At 35.8% G+C, this 19781-nt stretch overlaps 2 long non-coding RNA genes across 2 annotated transcripts; both read left to right on the plus strand.

Moving 5' to 3' along the window:
* The first annotated feature begins 6851 nt into the window (after positions 1–6851).
* On the plus strand, positions 6852–9997 carry LOC130995890 (uncharacterized). Its single transcript, XR_009092305.1, has 3 exons — positions 6852–7004; positions 9078–9142; positions 9738–9997. It is a non-coding gene; the product is annotated as an uncharacterized LOC130995890 (long non-coding RNA).
* Positions 9998–16408: 6411 nt separating this feature from the next.
* Positions 16409–19555, plus strand: LOC130995891 (uncharacterized). The gene is made up of 3 exons (XR_009092306.1): positions 16409–16561; positions 18636–18700; positions 19296–19555. It is a non-coding gene; the product is annotated as an uncharacterized LOC130995891 (long non-coding RNA).
* Positions 19556–19781: the final 226 nt, after the last annotated feature.

Below are 19781 nucleotides of genomic sequence, written 5' to 3' on the forward strand. Positions count from 1 at the left end.
TCAAAAACTTAACCTTACCACTAAGCAAACTTCAACACTCAGTTGCTTTTCTAGAGAATGCAAGTAGTCGAGTGTACTACTTCGACTCTTATAGCTTAGTTTTTTCATTGAACCAAGTTCTTGGGATCCTCAGTCATCATGGTTGGGTTACCACTATAATTGCCCTTAGGTTGTGGATTTTACACGTTCCCTCTAGCAGTTTATACATTTGATCTCAACTTGAAGCTTTAGTGAACGGATCGAGATTATCCGTTGACCTTATATAGTCAATCGAGATTACTCCATTTTCGATCAAATGTCTTATGGTATTATGTCATTGACTATGTATCGAGACTTACCATTGTACAACCCACTTTTTGCCATACCAATAGTTGTTTGGCTATCACAGTTTATCGTAACTGGTGGCATGTGTTTAGACCAACATGAAATGTCTTCTAGGAAGTTACGTAGCTATTTGGCTTCTTCACCTACTTTATCCAAGGCAATGAATTCTGATTTTATGATAGATCTAGCAATACACTTCTGTTTCATAGATCTCCACGAGACAACTCCACCCCTAATATTAAACACATAACCACTTGTTGATAATGAGCCTTTCACGTCAGATATCCAATTTGCATTAAAATACCCTTCAAGTACTGGGGGGATATGATCTCCTGTAATGTAGTCCAAAGTTTAGAGTATACCTTAAGTATCTCAAACCTCTCACAAGTGCTTTCCGATGTTCTTTACTTGGATTACTTATATATCGACTCAATTTGTTCACGGGACAAGTGAGGTCTGGTCGAATGCAATTTATAATATACATAAGGCACCCAATGACCATTGCATATATACTCTTCATGTGCAACATGATCACTCATATTCTTTTTCAAGTGAACATTGAGTTCCAATGGAGTTTTTAGTGACGCTTTATCAAACGCATTAAATTTTTGAGCACTTTCTCAATGTAAAGTTGTTCAATACTTTGAGAAAACGAGCAAAGTTGTTAACTGGTGTATTCCTCTCATAGACCAGTACATACTCGCCTCGGGACCAACAAAACCCAGTATTACTCGGTAGGAGAAACATAGCTTAACCCACTGTGCCACGACATTCTTCTAGTAATTTTCTATGAAAATGTTTTTATATATGCTATCCTACGTGACTGATCTCATATATGAGATCAATCGTATGCAAGTATCTACGTTCATCTTAAACAACCAAAGAACATTCACATCTTTCAAAAGAATTTTATACATACATTAATTCTTCATATATTTAAATTACGTTTTCTACTTTGAAATTTCCTCCAAAATTATCCTAAATTCATCCAAACACTTAAAATCACACTTTTTTATTTGTGGTGAGTTAGTAAAAAATATTAGACTAAAATAGGTAAAAGGTATAAATATGCCTTGATGTTAAAAGCAAAGCATAAAAATACCCCTAATTAAAGTAATTCTGCAAAATGTAAAAAGTTTCAAATAAATGGTGCAATTAACCCCCCCCCCCCTCCCGCGAGGTGTAAAGACTTCTAAATTCCGCAATCTTTTTTTATTTTCATTTTCTTATATTTCGATGGATCCCATAGAAAGTCAAATGCTAAGGTTTTAGTATTTTATCAAAAAAGAAACTTTCTAGCAAAACACTTTATCTATGTCTTGATCACTAAAAGCAGCCACACTATGGCTTGCGGAGCGAGCACGAGCCGCAGAGCGATGTCGAGGAAAGCTCGGGTTGCGGTGCGGAGCTGGTTCGCAGAGAGAGAGAGAGAGGAGCGTGTGGTGGATACCGTCCAATTAGAAAAAAAAAAAAAAAAAGAAACAATATATATCTAAAAAAAAGGTAAAAAATTCGCACTTTTTTTAAATTTTTAAAGAGTTGTTTAGCACAATTCCTTTTTTTTTTTTTTTTTTTTCCAATTCTCTCCTATTAAAAAAATGGAGTGTGAATAAGGAAATTGGTGGAACAATGCACAAATAGATTTTAATCGTTCTAATTATAACTTTTTATTATTGTAACTTTTATTTGTAATTTAAAGTTTAATTTTAATTTTAATGATTTTTTTGTTATTAAATTAATTTAATTTTTAATTTAATTTAAAAATACATTTAAATTAAAAATAAAGTTAGAGAGCTCCAATGTGAAGAAGAAGCTCTTTAGGAATGTGAACAACTTAACTACTTAAGAGCACCTTGAAGGGGCTCCTGCCTCCTGGTGTGGATCGGATGCTCTGATAAGTCATATCTAACTTATGGAAATTCTCCCAAAAAATATTGTCTTTCAACTCTACAATCATATGCAATCTTGAAGATGGCTCTCATTTTTTATTTAATTTCTTTGAGCAAAGTTAACTTGCGCCTGAGAAATGGGAGATTCTCGAAGTTGTTAAATGAAAGATTAGCAAGCCAAGCCAACACATAAATTAGTAACTACAAGGGGCTAGAGCATAATAAAATGAATAAATGGCAAATCAAACCCCTAAAAAAATTACCATAACTTAACTAAATTTAAAGCAGTGCAATACCACCCATAACTTTGTTTGCAAAATAGTCGTCTCCTTCCACCTCAATCTATGAGAATTTTAGGTTTACTGATGTGACTTGATAGAAGAAATTTCATGGGTCAATTGTTTCTCTGGTTTTTAACTTTTGTTTTATGGGACCAGCAGGAAGCTGAAAGGATTTAAAATCGAGAGGATGATGGCTTTTTGCACATTTTTCAAATGTAAATACTGAGAATTTGTGTATTTTTGCACCAAAATATATTTTAAAGGTGCACTAGAAAATCAGATTACGTATTTTTTAGATATATGCTCTTTATAATGAACAAAAGTGTAGTAAAAAGGACAGTGAAAAGGATATTGTATTTCTTTTTTTATTCTATATAAAAAGGAGAAGAACAAAACGTAGCTATTAGGGGACACGTAAGTGATTAAAAGATTATTTTGTACAAAAACGTAGACGAAAAATTTATGTGGTAATTGCCATCCATAAAGTCTATAAATTTAATATTCGAGATCATAAAAATATGAATTTTGTAGCCATTTTTTAATAAAATTACTTAAATACCTTTATGACAAATCAAAAAGCAATTGATGTTAACATTTCATATATTTATGAGTTAAAAAAAAAATGATATAATAAACACAAACAAAACCTGTGGATTCTCTTTCAAACCCACTGTCTCCTTCCTTAATTATGATTTTATGTGGGTTTAAAACCCACTTATTATTTTTGAAAAACTGTAACTTTTATGATTTTATATCCCAAGACTTAATGGCCGCTGACTTTTAGCATTACAAATCTTCAAAATGTTGTCATTAAACGAACGCAAGAAAAAGCAGAGATTAGGTTTATCGCTAAAAAGGAAATGAACAAGAAGTTACAAAAAGTACAAATTGGGTTCATCAAATATATATATACATTTATTTAATGTAAGAGGTTGTTGTGTAGTTAGTAGACTGTGGGAATAAGTGTATACACCAACAAATTGAGTTCATTCACTGTAGATTCAAAAACGAAAGCAAGAAAATCCTCTTACATAGTGCACGACCAGTACACGATTACTCAAAAATTCAAAATAAATTCATCTGAAGTCTTATAATACAAAAGGTATGTGAAATATGCATATTTTCTTTTTCATTTCATGTGTACATGGTTACTGTTCTATAGTACACGGTTGCACGCGATTGCCTTTATATGTGTTTAATACATTTGTAAAAAAATTGGAATAGTAGTTTAATGTTTATGACCACAAAAACTAAGTTTTAACATCAAAATCAAACATTTATATAAACTGTGGTTATGTTTATGCGTGTGCGGTTATAATTTTATTGATTTTGTGTATTTTAGTTTGTCATTTATGTTATATATATGACTTAATTATTACATATTTTGGACTTAGTTATGACATCTAAAACACTATACATGTAAATTAAATCAGTTTTCCACCTTTAGGATTCTTCCGTGCACAGCTAGGATTTTCTTATGCACGGTTGGGTACACGGTTTCACAAATTACACACGGTTTCAAAATATTTATAATATGCATTGAATAATTTAAATCATTAATTGATAATGGTGGGACCACTAAGATTATATTTGTCTTATCCTTTAAAAGTGGCTACAGAACTTATATGTTTATGGAGTAGGATATAAAACTTTTATATTCTATTTCATTGGCTATATATGAAGTTGGCCAAAATTTATTAGAAGGACAGTGTAGGGGTTCGACGTGCCCTGCCACCAGCAATTCGAGAGATGAGTCAATGACAATACAATCATTTGATCTGGATTTCGTTAAAGTGCATATATATTTTTTAAAAAAGGATTATTGTCGAAAAATATCTAATTTATTAATTTTAAGATTGATTTTGAATCGTTCAACAGTCGATAATTTTAATCAAATTCGTTTCAGCAAAGATGTTGATCAAGAGAGGAATAAGGCAATTTCGCCCAAATCCAATCTAAATAGTCTTACGATAATCAATTTCTCATTGTGACATCAGATTGGATTTGGGCGAAATTGCCTGTCGTTGGACGATTCAAAATCAATTTTAAATTCATATGTTATTTTGCAAAAGAAAATGTCATAATACAAATAAGAAAATTGACCAACTTTGAGTATTTTTCGGCAATAACCCCTAAAAGAATATATAATTTTATTTAGAATTAATCATGTGTTATTTCTGTAATTTTTACTATTTTTCATAAAATGTCTTTAAATTTTAAGTGGAATGTTTTTTTGTTGTGCACTCAATAAAAAACATCGTTCCACCTTAAGAATCTAGTGAGATGACTCATCATTTTATCGTCAAATTTCGTATAATAAGATATTTTTTAAAAATGCTAAAATTCGAGGACACTTTCTAAAAAACATTGAAAGTTGAGGGGTTTTTAAATAGATAACAAAAATTTGAAACATTTCATGAAAAAAGTTGAAAATTTGAGATTTTTAAATAAAAAAATAAAAGTTTGAGATATTTGATGGAAATTTTGAAAATTTGAGGGCTTTTATAATAAAAAAAATTAAGATATTTAATTTTTAGAAACAATCAAAGTTATTTTGAATCGGTTATTAAACGAACTCTACAGGACTTTTTTTCTCTCCTTTGTTGAGAGCCTTGGTTTTCTCCTCTGTTGAGACTCTTGTTCTTCTTCTCTGCGTTCCTTTCTTTCCCCCCCATGGAAGATCAAATGGCTGGTTTGAATATTTCCACGGAGGAGGACGAGTTGCTGATTGATGATGAAACTGCCGATGATCCCGCTGTTGCCGTCGATCTATGTCTTGTGGGTCGTTTCCTTACTGGACAACCCATTAATTTCAATCTCATGCGTAGTCGTTTGGCTAGCATACAGTGTAAAGGAGTGTTTATGAAGGATATTGGAAAAGGAAGATTCATTTTCCAATTCTTCCATGAGATTGATCTCCTAAGGGTTTTTTAGGGTGGTCCTTGGGCGTTCGGGAATTTTTCCCTTCTTCTCCATCGGTTAAAACATGGAGAATTCCCCATGAGCATTCCGCTCGACACTTTACCATTTTGGGTCCAGATCCACGATCTCCCGGCGGGCTATTTAACTGAGGGAGTGGGCAAAGTTTTGGGAAACTTCATCGGTACGTTTATGGAGTATGATAGCACCAACTCCACGGGTGTTTGGCGGCAGTACATGCGAGTAAGGGTGGCAGTTCGTGTTTCTGAACCCTTGAAGAGATTCAAGAAAATAAAGAAGAAGGATGGCTCATCGTTCACGGTTAATTTCAAGTATGAACGTCTAAATATATTCTATTTTCTATGTGGTAAGCTTGGACATTCTGAAAGTTTTTGCGAGTTAGTTTTCACACCTAACTCAAAGGATATTGTTCGTGAATGGAGCGCTAGTCTGAAAGCAGCTGATCGGCGAGTTTCGACCCTTGTCGGTGATAAGTGGCTACGTTCGGAGGGGGCAAGTGGAAACCCTAGCATGGAGGCGGCGGCTGCTACGGTTCCTGCTGAGTCGTTTACAGATTCGAAACGAAAATCCCATGAAAATCGCAATATCATTATTGCGGTTAATAAGGAGCAAATCTCTTGTAGCATTCTCCCGCAAAATCAGCAAAGGAATATCTTGCATGAAATTAGTCATCAAATTAATTATAGGGAGTCAATGTATATTGATAACCCTAATATGGATTATCCGAAGGAGAGAAAGAGGCGACGTGGCACCAATACTGAGATTGTGGAAGTTACTTCTGTAATGCCCCGACTTTTTATTAAGGATTATAGACTTTTAATTATTGATTTAAGGATTTCTTATGGTAATTAGGGTTCAGCATCCATTAATAAAATACGGACTTATGTGAATTTGATGATTACATACGTGATAATTTATTTTTATTTTTATTTCAACGGATGATGCACTCAAAATATATTTTGAGTCCATTAAGAGAATGATGGAGCTCAAAGATTTATTTTGAGTTTTCAAATCGAAAAAAAAAATTATGTATTTATTTATTTTTACCGAGAACTTTAGGAATGATGAGTTATAAAAATTTTCCATCAATATTTTTCTCAAATTATTTTCCTATGATGTATTTATAAATTGAGAGAGAGCACTAATGTTAGTGCTATTTATTCTAATTTTGATCACAAGAGTTTTATGCTCTAGCATTTTATCAATTGATGATTAGTCTTACATATATATATATTTTTTTTTACACATGGGTTATTACTACACCACATTTTTATATTTACTTAATGTAACACCCCATTATCCTCCACTAATATTTTCTTTTCCCTACCACTAATCTTTTTCCCTACCACCACTAATATTTTCTTTTCCCTACCACTAATCTTTTTCCCTACCACTACTCCTACCTTTCCACCACACTACTCCTTTTCCCCCACCACTACAATCTTTCTCCCACTCTCACAACTTTTCTCCCACCATTATCACACTCCATAGAAGCCTTTGAAGCCCCAAGAGAAGTAGCAAAGCAAGGGAGAGTGTGGGAAAACTATAGAGTGAAGGTTGTGCTTCGAGGGTGAGTTTTTCTTTGCTTTTTCTCAACTGAAAATGCTTTATGGCCATGGATTTTTACACATTTGTGTGCTATATTATGTGAGGATATGTTTTATGATTTTGGATGATTATTTTGGTAGAGTTTATTGGGTGAAAAACCGTGCATGAGGTAAGGCAGCGAATCTGCCATAAGCACACTGCTCGGCAGTGTTTTGCAAGGCGATTCCATCCATCCAAACGGTTCCCAAAAATTCCCAAATTAATTGTGTATCATATTTCATATGTTTTCTAAACTTTGGTAAAATTTCAGAAGGTTTGGAGCTCTTATGATTTATTTATGAATTTGTAAACATCACTGCCTATCTGGAATACATTTTTGGTAAACAATCTTTGGGAGGCCATAAGTAAAGTTTCAATCGGTGAAAACCTTTGAAACTTGAATATGTCACTCTAGACTCCCGTATCTTTCTTTTGACATCGGTCTCACCATTTTTGAGTAAGGGAAACAACCGGTATAAATTCTTGAAATCTAGTTCTTATTCCTTGTACCATCCAGTAGATTTTACAAACCTACGACTTTTAGGTGGCAAAGGCCGACTTAAATCTTTGATTCTCAAGCCTATCTTTCTACTGAATATTCACTGACATGTTGGGAACTTACTTGTTCAGTTTTAGAATTTTTGGTGAAGCCTAAAGTGGTTTTTCTGATTTATGTTCTAAATCTGCCAAACTTGAACTCTTTTTGTGCACTGAACTTTAGACAGTCATATCTTCTAAACCATGAATGTTCTTGGAGTAAATCCAACTGTAGAGTGTTATGATCTCTCCCTAGTTTCCAGATTGACCCTTGGGGTTCCCAGTGGAGTTTTGTAAAGGGAGATATGAATTTTTAAAGAAAGCCCACTGACTTGGTTGTAATCTGGAAATCTGAAATTTTCAGATTTTTGCTTGTTAAATACCCATCTTTGAGAGGGCATATCTTGCTCGTTTGAATTTTTTTTCATTCGATTCAAATTGGAGAATGATCCTTGAAATGTCTAGTTTCCAGAATTTCTTTTGGAGCCTCATTTGGAGATCCGAGGCAGATTTGATGTCTGTTGCAAAACAACCTCTTAAGAGCTCAAGTTGTTGAATTATTTTCTATGTATCAAAGTTCATTTTAAAGGATGTTTCATGAAAGATTTAGTATATGTGCGTAACGAGTTTGGGACTATTTATTTTAAATGAGGTCCGTTCTTTTATTTAAATTATGATGGACTTTTAATGAATATTTTTGGGATTAAACTCTTATTTCTTGATTTATATAAATTATTTTTTTAAGGACTTATAAATATGAATTTCGTAGGCCTACTGACCTACTGTGATCGACGGTTTGTCGATGTCTAATAGATTTGACAATTTTATAGCAAGTCCCTACATGAGTCTTGAGTACCCTGGTAAAATTTCAAGCCATTCCAACTTCGTTTGATACTTCTTTAAAATGCAAAACCTAAACTGCACATTACTACCGAGAATTTCAGAGAACAGAGGAAAGAGTCATTCATTTCAGTAGCTTCCTGTGTGATCTAGATTTCCAAATTTTTATGGTATTAACCTTATTGTGTTAACTAGATATCCACCAAAGTTGAGCCCAGTTTGACAACGTTTACTATTTTTCAAAAATCCAAGTTTTCGATTGTTCAAAACTGCCGAACATGGTAGATCGTGGTAAAAACGTCATATCTCTCAAACCACTTGGAGTTTTCGACTCTACTTTTTTTTATATGAAACTAGACTCGAAGATCTTTCTTTCGGTATGAGTCTCGAGTCCAGGAGATGTCGGAGTCAGAACAGATTAAATTTTGAAGTTGAGTCAGTGTAAAAACAGAGCATGTTTTGATGATGTTTGATTGTGATTCTTATGTGCCTTATGTGTTTGTGTTGCCTATGTGTTTGAATGAGATTAGACGAGGTATGATTGATTTTTGACTGTCTTTAATGTAATGAATTATGGATGCTAGAACCCTAAAACATTAAAAGATACCCTAGGCACGTAGAATTAGACTTTGTCTTATGACAATTTCTTCACGAACTTATCGACTCTTCATCAATGAAGGTCCGGGCGACAGAAAGTGAAGCCGAAGAAGAAACGACTCCACGCCAGCTTTAAGAACAATTGAGGTGGGCATTACTTTTACTATACGTATATAGAGATCCCCTGCGTGTCGTAGGCCTCTTATACGAATATATGCATGAGATGATTTTAACTGTTAATTTCAGTTTATTATTATGCCCAAATGATAAATGACTCTTATGAAATGAAAATGAAATGTTCATGAAATGAAATGAAATGTTTATGAAATGATTGACTGCCAAAAATGTTTATGTTTTTATATGTATCCTATCTGTGTTGGTTCGCCAACTTTAAAGGAAATCCAATTGGGATCCTATGCTAGACAAAGGTCGCTAGCTAGGGTTAACGTGTACACTCATGGAGACCGCGAGTCGCTTGCGACCGGTCTTGGCGTCCGTGGTAAGGAGGCCTCCTTCCCGGCGCGTGACAGAAAGGACAGATATGGATCATATAGACTGAAAATGGGATGCGCATCCACCTTTATGAAAATGAATGAAATGTTTTAGTAAGCGCAGGTCATTCAAGAAAACCCCTGTGTGTTACTGTTGGCAGTTCAATTTATATATGTATGCATGTTGTATTTTCGGCTTATGTCACTGAGTATTTTTATACTCAGCCCTGCATGTATTTCTAAATGTGCAGGTTGAGCAGGCGATGGAATGGATCGGTGTTGAGCGGATTTCCCTTTTGATGTTTATGTAATGAAACCTTGAGTATGCATCTCCATATGCATAACTCACACGTTTTTCCGCTGCAAACACTCTGACTTATTTATCATTTCTACTTGAACTTATTACTACTTCATTTTAATTAACTTTCAGTTGGGGTCTAGTCGTTATGGCAGACTCGTTTGTGAATTACCCAAGTGGTTATATATATATATACCACTAGTTTGTTATTAATGTTGGTTACTTAGTAAATCCCCTTTAATTTCCGTTTCTTATTGTTCATCCCAAGTCATAACCCCGGTTAACCCGTCATTGGGATAGTGGGCTGTGACAGAGTGGTATCAGAGCAGTTCGTTTGCTCTGGCACTAGAAACCTTATTCTAAAAAGCCAAGTCTAGTTTGATTCACTAGACATACGTGGGTTAATACGACACCGCTCAACACTCCATTGCATCGTGCTCAATCAAGGAAAAAGGTAACTGCAGTTACAACGTTTTAAAGATGTTATTATTCTAAACTGTTTCATGAAGATGTTTATGTAAAGAGCATGCTATGATGAAATGTTGAATGTTTTGCCTTTCATGGCATATCATTGCAGTTATGATGATATAATAAGAAGAATGATAGAGAATTGACACATGCTTTCCCCAGAAAACATAGATTGCTATAAGTTGCATGATCACGATTCTAAAAGAACATAGACTGCTGGATTAGTAGGATATCTCTACAATCTAGATTCTTGAAGTGATGATTTAGAAGAATGATAGAGAACTTAGAGCATTTCAGCTTCCACAAGAAAACAATGGTTCTTTTGAATTACAAAATGGAATGAAAAGACATGTACGCGTTGAAGGAAAAGCACGGAATGATGATACAAGATGAATTCAAGGCAAACATTGCATCAAGGGTTTAAGCATAAGTCTCTACGTTCGAATGTTTACACACGATGGAACATCGAATCGACTTATGTTACACGATAGATTATAAAAAGGGCGTGATTTGATTGTTTGCGGGTTATATATATATTTGTGACATACATGGGAAATGGGATCCGAGTCCACTAGAATAGAAGACCTTAAAATAAGTTTAGTTGTCTTAATGAAACTTATGTTTTGTTATGCATAATATGTTCATAACCTTGTACATTTAAGAGTTTTACGTCTACTTACGTATAAGAAGACTCACACTTTCCCTTATCTATTAAAGAGGGTTACGTCCAGGCATATTCCGATAGTTAGGAAAGCTCCGCGTTTGACCCAGCAGAGACTACCCGGGCATATCGGGATTTTAGTATAGCTTTTGATGACGACATAAGAATTGTTATAGCTCAGTATACACGCCTTTGGACTGTTGCCCATGTCTTTGGGACTACAAGTTATATAAGAAAATATGGTTCGACTGTCTGTATGTAGACCTTGGGGAATAAGAGTCTAGTTCAATAGGACTAGAACCTTAAGTTTGAGCTTTAAGCTGCCACTACGAACTCAAGTTTCGTTATGTATAGTATGTCCACGACTTCTCAAGTTCGGGACAATGTTTCCCGTGTGACTGGGAAGTGATGATGTTGGACCTGGCCAGTCCACATGATCCAAATCTCAGTAGACGTCTTTTGGGTTGAAAACCTATATGTTTCAACTTTCGGTTGAAAAGCCAGACGGGTTCTTACTCGAGGTCATTTTGTTCGACCTTGTAGTTAATCATTTCATACCCTCTGGTCATTCTTTTGAATCTCTTGAACAATTTCTACAACACCTTGCTTTGATGTTGTGTTGATTTTGAGCCTTGCAACTCGTGAGTTGTCATAGTAGATTCCCTTTATCGATAAGACTAAGAAGTATTAGTCTACTGACCTAGTATACCACCCAAACTATAGCTTTGTATAGTTGTCTCTCATTGTGTTTAAATTAGTTGAGATTAGTCTTTGTCCTATGAATATTATCGACCATTCATTATGATAGAAATTCAGAATCCAAATTGAGACCGTAATATAGTGTTTGCGTACATGAACGACTTTCTGTGTTGCATTCCAATTGACTGAATTTGCAGATTTTGGTTGAAGGCCAAAAGAAAAGCGATGACTCAAGAAGAGCTGTCAGACTTGTCTTAGAAGATTTTCAGACGGGGGTATATGACAATTATATTTCTAATAGCCGTTATAAGAGGAAAGGAAAAGAAGTGTTTAATCCAAAGCAAAACAAGATGGGATATGACCAAGTATGACCATATTTTCTGCAGCATGTCCGTTAGGCCCCACAGTAGGTGGACATAGAAGAAAAGATGATAGACAAGTTTCACTCCGGCCTAAGGTACTCGACAATTATACTGAGTTTATGAACTCTGAATTGTTCAGCCAAGCTCTGGACGCCGAGGTAGTAGGCCCGAGATTTGCCCGACCCAAACTCAACTCAGGAAGCAAATGATCAAGGACGAAGGCAAGACTACTATGATAGTCGAAATGGCAAGAGGCCTTGGTAGGAAACATAGTGCCCAAAGGCAAGGACAAGGACATCAAACAAACATAGGACCTGCTAAGGATAAGTAGGGCCAGCCTGGGGTACCTCCATGGCCGAAGTTTTCCAAGTCATATTATGATATATGTTTGGATGATAGTAATACATGTTTTAAATATGGTCAGAAGGGCCATTTTGCTAAAGATTTCCAAGCGAGGCCACAAGGAGGGATGTGAAGATCAAATCAACCGGGTCAAGCACAACCATTTAGGGTCATTCTAGGCCAACAACTACTCTATCCACCACAACCCCCTTAAGTTAGAACCTATGCCCCGCACAAGAATAAATAAGGAAGCAAACAAGGAAACCTAATAAGTATGGGCACGCTACTCAACACACCTGTTATACTTCTGTTCGATACGGGTGCCTCGCATTCTTTCTCTGCAAGTGCATGTGCAAATACCCTAAAACTCATACCTGAAAAGGGCTAATCTGGACATGAGAAATTCTTTACCCATAGGAGGGGCGACGATAGAAACACATGCTTACTCAAACCAAGAGGTAAACATAGGATCATTTAAGGTCATAGTAAACAACTTGCAGTTTATACAATATAGGACATTGATGTAATCCTAGGGATTGACTGGTTAGCTAAGAACTACGCCACAGTTTTATGCAAGGAGCGGAAGATTGCTTTTAACTTTTCGGGGATGGATGCTTTGAGATAAACCTGGGGAACAGGATACCAATTATTTCAGCCTTACAAGCGAGGAAGATGATGAACAAGATAGACTGCCAAGCTTTCCTGGTATACCTGATCGGAGGAGTTGAGACCAAAGGGATAATTGAAGACGTAGAGATTGTACGGGAATTCTGAGATATTTTTCAAAAAATTTACCAGGGCTGCCACTCGATAGACAAGTAGAATTTACCATCGATTTTGAACCAGGATCAGCACCGGTATCCAAGGCACCTTATAGGATGGCTCCAAGGGAATTGGAGGAGCTAAAGATCCAATTACAGGAATTATTGGACCTAGGTTTTATCAAACCTAGTGTATCCCATGGAAAGCGCCTGTGTTATTTGTCAAGAAGAAGGAAGGCACCTTGAGGATTATTTATTCGACCAACTCAAAGGCGTGAGTGTAATCTTTAAGATCGATTTGAAGTTTGGGTATCATCAGTTAAAAGTTAGACATGAAGATATACCCAAAACGGCTTTCCGAATAAGATATGATCACTACGAATACGTAGTTGTGCCGTTCGGATTAATAAACGCGCCAGTGGTGTTCATGGACCTCATGAACAGAGCATTCTATCCTTACTTGGATAAGTCCATCTTGGTATTCAAAGACGATATCCTTATCTACTCCAAGATTAAGAAGAATATAAGAAACATTGAGAATCGCGTTGCAAACACTAAGGGGTGAATGTCTTTATATCAAATTCACTAAATGTGAGATTTGACTTAAGGTCAGAAGGTATCAAGGTTGAAGCAGTACAAGGATGGAGGTCACCAACAACTCCAAATGAGATAAGAAGTTTCTTAGGATTAACTGGCTACTATCGAAGATTCATTGAAGGATTTTCAAAAATAGCAAGACCAATGACGCAGTTACTTGGGAAAGGAATCAAGTATACTTGGACTGATGAGTGCGAGAGAAGTTTTCAGCAGCTCAAGGACATGTTAACTACTGCACCAGTGCTAGCAGTTCCAGAACCAGACAGGGAATATGTGATCTACACGGATGCGTCGAAAAATGGACTAGGTTGTGTGTTAATGCAAGAGGGAAAGGTGATAGCATATACATCGCGATAACTTAGACCACATGAACTGAATTATCCAACCCATGATTTAGAATTAGCTGCAGTGGTGCATGCACTGAAAATATGGAGACATCACCTATACGGAGTTAGGTGTGAGATATTCACCGATCATAAAAGCTTGAAATATTTTTTTTCAAGCAAAGGGATCTGAACATGAGACAAAGAATATGGCTCGAACTAGTAAAGGATTATGATTGTGGTATTAACTACCACCCAGGCAAGGCCAATGTAGTAGCCGATGCATTGAGTCCTAAAGTCTCGTCTAAGTTAGGATACTTTCTCACGAGGGAAGATGAACTCATTAAAAACTTTGACAAGATGAGGATAGAAGTGATTAAACCACCTAATACAATAGCGAGTGTTATTGCGACAATACCCAGTATGAGAAAAATGGTGGTAGAAGCAAAAAGGAAGGACGAAAAGATGGAGAAGCTACGAGGAAGAATAAGGAACTTAAGAATCAGATAATGCTATCTTCTTTGAAGGGAAGATATGCATGTCCATGACAATGAACTTAAGAATAAGATAAAGCCATGGCACCCATATACTGTCACCAAGAAGTACTAAGATGTATTAAGATCTAGAAAAATTCTAGTTAGGAGGCATGAAACGAGATGTAACCTCATTTGTTGAAATATGTCTTGCGTGCTAGCAAGTGAAGGTTTTACAACATATCATATTGTTACTTTGAGTCTTAGAGCTCATAAAGTCAAGCTTAATGTCGTGTTTGGGACAAACTGAGCCCTTAACGAACCAATGAATTTCGTTGTCGAGATGGATTTTTTTCGAATCCATCATACTTAAGCAAAGGTTGTCACGAAAGGGGGCAGTCAATGCCCACATGACTCGAGATTCCTTCGATGAATGAATAAAAGTTTATAACGGCGTTTTAGGCAGACTGCCTACATGCTCGAAATGGTTGGTCTCCTTACAAACTGTTTAAGTTGCCTTAAGAATGCTCTAGAGATATTAGTCATTATAGTTCCGCTTAAACGACATAGAAATTACTAATAAGGTATGTTGAGGACGACCGAGCTAAACCGGGGTGAAAGCTGAGAACATGTTTTTGCCACTCATTGTGAGACATATAATACCAGTTATCAATTGACTATCGATAAATTGGCAAATGAGGCGTTATACCTGGGGAAATATAGATCACCACTTTGTTGGGATGAAATGGCGATATGATTGAGATCGTCCGTCAAATCAGAAAAAGGAATCAAGGAGGCCCAGGATAGACAGAAGTCATATGCTGACAAACGCCGAAAGGACCTATAGTTTGAGGATGTAAAGAAAGTTTTTCTGAAGGTTTCTCCATCAAGAGGAATCGTTAGATTCGGTGTAAAGGGTAAACCTAAACCCCGTTTTATAGGCTCATACGAGATTGTAGAAAGGATAGACCCAATAACTTACTGGTTGGCGTTAGCGCTAAGCTTTGAGAATGTGCGTAATGTATCCCATGTGTCGCAAATAGAGAAGTATGTTTACGATTCAAAGCATATGATCCATAAGAACAACATTATTATTAGTCAATATTTGAGTTACGAAGGAATATCCAAATCTATCTTAGATCGGGAAGTTCAGGTACTAAGGACTAAGTCAATACCGATAGTAAGGGACCTATGAATATATCATGGTCAATAATAGACTACCGTCTAACAGGAAAGTGAAGTACTCAGAGTTATTTTCTGAGGTACAAATTTCGGGACGAAATTTATGTTAAGGGGGATAGTATGTAATGCCCCGACTTTTTATTAAGGATTATAGACTTTTAATTATTGATTTAAGGATTTCTTATGGTAATTAGGGTTCAGCATCCATTAATAAAATACGGACTTATGTGAATTTGATGATTACATACGTGATAATTTATTTTTATTTTTATTTCAACGGATGATGCACTCAAAATATATTTTGAGTCCATTAAGAGAATGATGGAGCTCAAAGATTTATTTTGAGTTTTCAAATCGAAAAAAAAAATTATGTATTTATTTATTTTTACCGAGAACTTTAGGAATGATGAGTTATAAAAATTTTCCATCAATATTTTTCTCAAATTATTTTCCTATGATGTATTTATAAATTGAGAGAGAGCACTAATGTTAGTGCTATTTATTCTAATTTTGATCACAAGAGTTTTATGCTCTAGCATTTTATCAATTGATGATTAGTCTTACATATATATATTTTTTTTACACATGGGTTATTACTACACCACATTTTTATATTTACTTAATGTAACACCCCATTATCCTCCACTAATATTTTCTTTTCCCTACCACTAATCTTTTTCCCTACCACCACTAATATTTTCTTTTCCCTACCACTAATCTTTTTCCCTACCACTACTCCTACCTTTCCACCACACTACTCCTTTTCCCCCACCACTACAATCTTTCTCCCACTCTCACAACTTTTCTCCCACCATTATCACACTCCATAGAAGCCTTTGAAGCCCCAAGAGAAGTAGCAAAGCAAGGGAGAGTGTGGGAAAACTATAGAGTGAAGGTTGTGCTTCGAGGGTGAGTTTTTCTTTGCTTTTTCTCAACTGAAAATGCTTTATGGCCATGGATTTTTACACATTTGTGTGCTATATTATGTGAGGATATGTTTTATGATTTTGGATGATTATTTTGGTAGAGTTTATTGGGTGAAAAACCGTGCATGAGGTAAGGCAGCGAATCTGCCATAAGCACACTGCTCGGCAGTGTTTTGCAAGGCGATTCCATCCATCCAAACGGTTCCCAAAAATTCCCAAATTAATTGTGTATCATATTTCATATGTTTTCTAAACTTTGGTAAAATTTCAGAAGGTTTGGAGCTCTTATGATTTATTTATGAATTTGTAAACATCACTGCCTATCTGGAATACATTTTTGGTAAACAATCTTTGGGAGGCCATAAGTAAAGTTTCAATCGGTGAAAACCTTTGAAACTTGAATATGTCACTCTAGACTCCCGTATCTTTCTTTTGACATCGGTCTCACCATTTTTGAGTAAGGGAAACAACCGGTATAAATTCTTGAAATCTAGTTCTTATTCCTTGTACCATCCAGTAGATTTTACAAACCTACGACTTTTAGGTGGCAAAGGCCGACTTAAATCTTTGATTCTCAAGCCTATCTTTCTACTGAATATTCACTGACATGTTGGGAACTTACTTGTTCAGTTTTAGAATTTTTGGTGAAGCCTAAAGTGGTTTTTCTGATTTATGTTCTAAATCTGCCAAACTTGAACTCTTTTTGTGCACTGAACTTTAGACAGTCATATCTTCTAAACCATGAATGTTCTTGGAGTAAATCCAACTGTAGAGTGTTATGATCTCTCCCTAGTTTCCAGATTGACCCTTGGGGTTCCCAGTGGAGTTTTGTAAAGGGAGATATGAATTTTTAAAGAAAGCCCACTGACTTGGTTGTAATCTGGAAATCTGAAATTTTCAGATTTTTGCTTGTTAAATACCCATCTTTGAGAGGGCATATCTTGCTCGTTTGAATTTTTTTTCATTCGATTCAAATTGGAGAATGATCCTTGAAATGTCTAGTTTCCAGAATTTCTTTTGGAGCCTCATTTGGAGATCCGAGGCAGATTTGATGTCTGTTGCAAAACAACCTCTTAAGAGCTCAAGTTGTTGAATTATTTTCTATGTATCAAAGTTCATTTTAAAGGATGTTTCATGAAAGATTTAGTATATGTGCGTAACGAGTTTGGGACTATTTATTTTAAATGAGGTCCGTTCTTTTATTTAAATTATGATGGACTTTTAATGAATATTTTTGGGATTAAACTCTTATTTCTTGATTTATATAAATTATTTTTTTAAGGACTTATAAATATGAATTTCGTAGGCCTACTGACCTACTGTGATCGACGGTTTGTCGATGTCTAATAGATTTGACAATTTTATAGCAAGTCCCTACATGAGTCTTGAGTACCCTGGTAAAATTTCAAGCCATTCCAACTTCGTTTGATACTTCTTTAAAATGCAAAACCTAAACTGCACATTACTACCGAGAATTTCAGAGAACAGAGGAAAGAGTCATTCATTTCAGTAGCTTCCTGTGTGATCTAGATTTCCAAATTTTTATGGTATTAACCTTATTGTGTTAACTAGATATCCACCAAAGTTGAGCCCAGTTTGACAACGTTTACTATTTTTCAAAAATCCAAGTTTTCGATTGTTCAAAACTGCCGAACATGGTAGATCGTGGTAAAAACGTCATATCTCTCAAACCACTTGGAGTTTTCGACTCTACTTTTTTTTTATATGAAACTAGACTCGAAGATCTTTCTTTCGGTATGAGTCTCGAGTCCAGGAGATGTCGGAGTCAGAACAGATTAAATTTTGAAGTTGAGTCAGTGTAAAAACAGAGCATGTTTTGATGATGTTTGATTGTGATTCTTATGTGCCTTATGTGTTTGTGTTGCCTATGTGTTTGAATGAGATTAGACGAGGTATGATTGATTTTTGACTGTCTTTAATGTAATGAATTATGGATGCTAGAACCCTAAAACATTAAAAGATACCCTAGGCACGTAGAATTAGACTTTGTCTTATGACAATTTCTTCACGAACTTATCGACTCTTCATCAATGAAGGTCCGGGCGACAGAAAGTGAAGCCGAAGAAGAAACGACTCCACGCCAGCTTTAAGAACAATTGAGGTGGGCATTACTTTTACTATACGTATATAGAGATCCCCTGCGTGTCGTAGGCCTCTTATACGAATATATGCATGAGATGATTTTAACTGTTAATTTCAGTTTATTATTATGCCCAAATGATAAATGACTCTTATGAAATGAAAATGAAATGTTCATGAAATGAAATGAAATGTTTATGAAATGATTGACTGCCAAAAATGTTTATGTTTTTATATGTATCCTATCTGTGTTGGTTCGCCAACTTTAAAGGAAATCCAATTGGGATCCTATGCTAGACAAAGGTCGCTAGCTAGGGTTAACGTGTACACTCATGGAGACCGCGAGTCGCTTGCGACCGGTCTTGGCGTCCGTGGTAAGGAGGCCTCCTTCCCGGCGCGTGACAGAAAGGACAGATATGGATCATATAGACTGAAAATGGGATGCGCATCCACCTTTATGAAAATGAATGAAATGTTTTAGTAAGCGCAGGTCATTCAAGAAAACCCCTGTGTGTTACTGTTGGCAGTTCAATTTATATATGTATGCATGTTGTATTTTCGGCTTATGTCACTGAGTATTTTTATACTCAGCCCTGCATGTATTTCTAAATGTGCAGGTTGAGCAGGCGATGGAATGGATCGGTGTTGAGCGGATTTCCCTTTTGATGTTTATGTAATGAAACCTTGAGTATGCATCTCCATATGCATAACTCACACGTTTTTCCGCTGCAAACACTCTGACTTATTTATCATTTCTACTTGAACTTATTACTACTTCATTTTAATTAACTTTCAGTTGGGGTCTAGTCGTTATGGCAGACTCGTTTGTGAATTACCCAAGTGGTTATATATATATATACCACTAGTTTGTTATTAATGTTGGTTACTTAGTAAATCCCCTTTAATTTCCGTTTCTTATTGTTCATCCCAAGTCATAACCCCGGTTAACCCGTCATTGGGATAGTGGGCTGTGACAACTTCAACGTTTGGAACTTTTCCCGCAGACTTTTCTGAGGATGGTACAGACGCACAAAACCTACTAACGGCGGGCCCCGGAGCCGAGGTCGGTCGAATCCAATGAATGTCTTGAGCTGGAATTGCAG

The sequence above is a fragment of the Salvia miltiorrhiza genome, chromosome 7 (assembly GCF_028751815.1).
Source record: "Salvia miltiorrhiza cultivar Shanhuang (shh) chromosome 7, IMPLAD_Smil_shh, whole genome shotgun sequence".
NCBI classification, from domain to species: domain Eukaryota; kingdom Viridiplantae; phylum Streptophyta; class Magnoliopsida; order Lamiales; family Lamiaceae; genus Salvia; species Salvia miltiorrhiza.